This window comes from Morone saxatilis, unplaced genomic scaffold (assembly GCF_004916995.1).
Source record: "Morone saxatilis isolate NCDOM2014 unplaced genomic scaffold, NCSU_SB_2.0 Contig3, whole genome shotgun sequence".
Classification (NCBI taxonomy): domain Eukaryota; kingdom Metazoa; phylum Chordata; class Actinopteri; family Moronidae; genus Morone; species Morone saxatilis.
In genome coordinates this window covers 15,811,396-15,814,434 of record NW_023339873.1, presented here as the reverse complement: position 1 = coordinate 15,814,434, position 3,039 = coordinate 15,811,396, and the positions used below count along the sequence as shown (strand labels likewise).

At 43.8% G+C, this 3,039-nt stretch overlaps 1 protein-coding gene across 5 annotated transcripts in view; it reads left to right on the top strand.

Annotated features, from left to right (window-relative positions):
* LOC118337060 (AT-rich interactive domain-containing protein 1B-like) overlaps nucleotides 1–3,039 on the top strand; it is a 163,016-nt gene that overhangs the window by 12,746 nt on the left and 147,231 nt on the right. The gene's annotated exons all lie outside the window — the stretch shown is intronic.

Here is a 3,039-nt window from a genome sequence, read left to right as displayed (position 1 = left end):
ACACACACACACACACTCCACCACTACCCCACCTCTTGTTTTCTCCCCACACCTCAATATAGTGGTCACAGCAGCAGACGTGGCCTTAATTTTCTTCTGTAATGAATGTGAGCTTCCACTCTTCCGCCCCGCTGTGAAGTCTTCCCCAGAAATGGGCTCCTCGACCTGGGTTAGGGGCCCTGGAAATTGGCTTCCCTCCCCCCGCTGCCCCTCCAGGTCCAGGCTCTGTGAGCCCAGGCCAGGCCTCCCATCTCCAGGGCCCTGAGTGGGAATCAATCACCGAAGCTGTTTGGGAACATGAGGTGGGGGAGCTGGGTCGATCAATGAGAGGCTCCAGGCCTGTGGGAGCCCTGATGCATGGCCTGACTGTAGATACACACCTCTGACTCACACTTAACTCCACCTTTCACTTCCATTATCGCTAAGCTCCAGGGCAGCTATGTTTACAGTGGACTGGCGGTGCCAGACCATATGAACAGCACATGACTGAGAAAATTGAGCGATATTTGCAATTAAATGGACTGTAATTACATTTGCACATGATCATGACTGTGACTATGTACATATTCTGTACAGTATCCAACCCTTTTTAACTCTTTTTTCATTTTCATTAGATTAAAATTAAACAATAGATAATCTCCCTGTTATTAAGTTCAGCATTTAGTAACAGTAAAACCACATATTGTATCTAAATCAGAACAAGCTAGCCTATGGCCAGAATGAAGACCCTGATCAAGACTTGTTTTACACACCAAACCTTGACCGACCTTTTATGTTCAGGTTTTTATTAAAGGCCAGACATATTAAAGGGATGTACATATTTCTCAGGAGACGCAACAGATCCTTTGGCTGCAACACACACTTTTCACCATGTGTCCAATTCTGTGAAACAAGGTGTGCAGGGGCCTGTGTGTGTGAGTATTTATTGTATCTTTTCACCTACATTGCAATTTTCATGTGGACCAGTGTATACAGATATGATTTTACACACTATGGGTGCAAATAAAATTGCTTTTGAAAACAATATGTGAGTTAACTATGTATGTGTGGATGTGAATGTGCACACGCACACACACACGTATACTAACTAACTGTAAATGCACAGCATGTCTCTGAATGTCTGCCAGTATCAGTAAAACACGTGTTTAAGTATTGTGTGTGTGTGTGTGTGTGTGTGATCAGTGCATACCATCTGTGTCCAGATGTTGCGTAGAGAGCAGGCTGCGTGGACAGCCAGACAGTTGGCAGGCCTTCTGACAGGCCTGTGTTCCTTATTGATAGAGGGATCACAGAGACAGAAGAGTCAGCCGTGCTCAGCTAGACCACAATATTGTCCTCTCTGCTGTTATTCATCCCAGTCAGCCAGGAGAAAATGGGATGTTCTGAGCCAAGTTTATAGCTGTCAGATCTGGGCCAAATAGGAGTTGAATAGGTTTCAAACATTTGGAAAACAGCATGAGGATCGTTTGATTTGTCATACAGATGCAGCCAGATTCTTGTGCCAGAGCTGAAGAATTTCATTGTATTTCAATTCTGACAAGGATTTTAATACAGATGACAACAAAGCTTAACCTGAATCGCGCAGCCCAGTGCACTGGAGTGAACGGCAGCAAGGGCCAACATGTTGACGGGAGTGGTTAGACTGGTTATTGTGCGTTTGTGGAGGAGAGACTGAGGCATGGTGCAGCATAACAGAAAATATTTAAGCAATTTGACTGCAACTTCTATATTTAATTAATCCAGTAATCTCTGTGTCAACACTGAGCAAATCAAATACTTCAGATATCAGAAGCCATTATAATAGTTTTATACACACATATATTGTAAAATTAAGCACATTTCCTGTAAAAAAATCTCAATGTATAACATAACTATGATGTTTCTCTACTTTTTTTTAACAAAAAGCATCTGTTGACTGCGTAGTTTCCATTATTGCCTTGCAGAACTGTCTCCTTGACCTCGCACCCTGTGCCATCTTTCTTCCCTGGCTCCTGCCAGAGTTATGGAGCAGGGCCGACGTTTATGGAGGGCAGACCCTTTTCTCGAAGCTTTGATCCAGAAAGTTCTATAGCCTATAGTTTTGCAAGGGTCATCCAAGAGGAGCCATGTGGGCAGCAGTGTGTGTAAGTGAAAGCACATTGAGCTGCTCGTTTTTTAAGCACAGACTCAGTGCGGAGGCTTGTACAAAAAGGGCCTTGGAGGACTTGAGGGGTTATAAGGTGCATGTTGGGTGTGTGCATGTGTCTGCGAAGGCTAAGCTCTACCTACTTGTGCGGGTGTGGGAAAGGAAGAGATACACAGCACTAATCCATGAGAAACAAATCACACAAAAATGAAAACAAGTGCCAGAAAACAGTGAGTCGGAGGCAACCCAAAATTTCATCAGGCAATATCACTGCTCTCATATCTGTCATCTCTCTTTCATCAAACCCCTCCATCCCCTATACAAATTATTCATGCCAGTAGCTAAATGTATTCATACCATTCTGTTTACTTTATTACTCCACTTTTATTCTGCTCTTTTCCCCACATTTGTTTACAAGAATAAAAGCCTACTCTGACAGAATTATCCCTCTGCACAACAAAAATAAATCACAGCGCTTGCACACACATCATTCACATTCAAAGAGCACAGCTAAATTATAGATGGCCCCTTTCTCCCCAAATATGCATTTCATTAGCATTTCCTTCGCCTGTTGTCTTTTTTTTTCCTTCTGCCCGCCTGCGTGCACGACCCACTGATGTATGTGTGTGTGTGTGTGTGTGCATGTGTGTGTGTGTATGTGTGTGTGTGTGGTGAGTGGGTGTGGTGTTTCATGAACTGGAGAATGGAACAGGACTTTGCGAGCAAAGCAGGACACGTCCCCTTTCCAAGCCTAATTTAGGATTCAATTACAATACTCTTTAAAAAGCGGTGACTTCGCAATTAATTATTTTAAGATTAGCCTGACAGTAATGGGACCTTCCACCGACGCCAGCCAGACAAGACTGGCGCCTGCACCCCAGGACCACTCTGTCTCTCATACACACAATATCTTT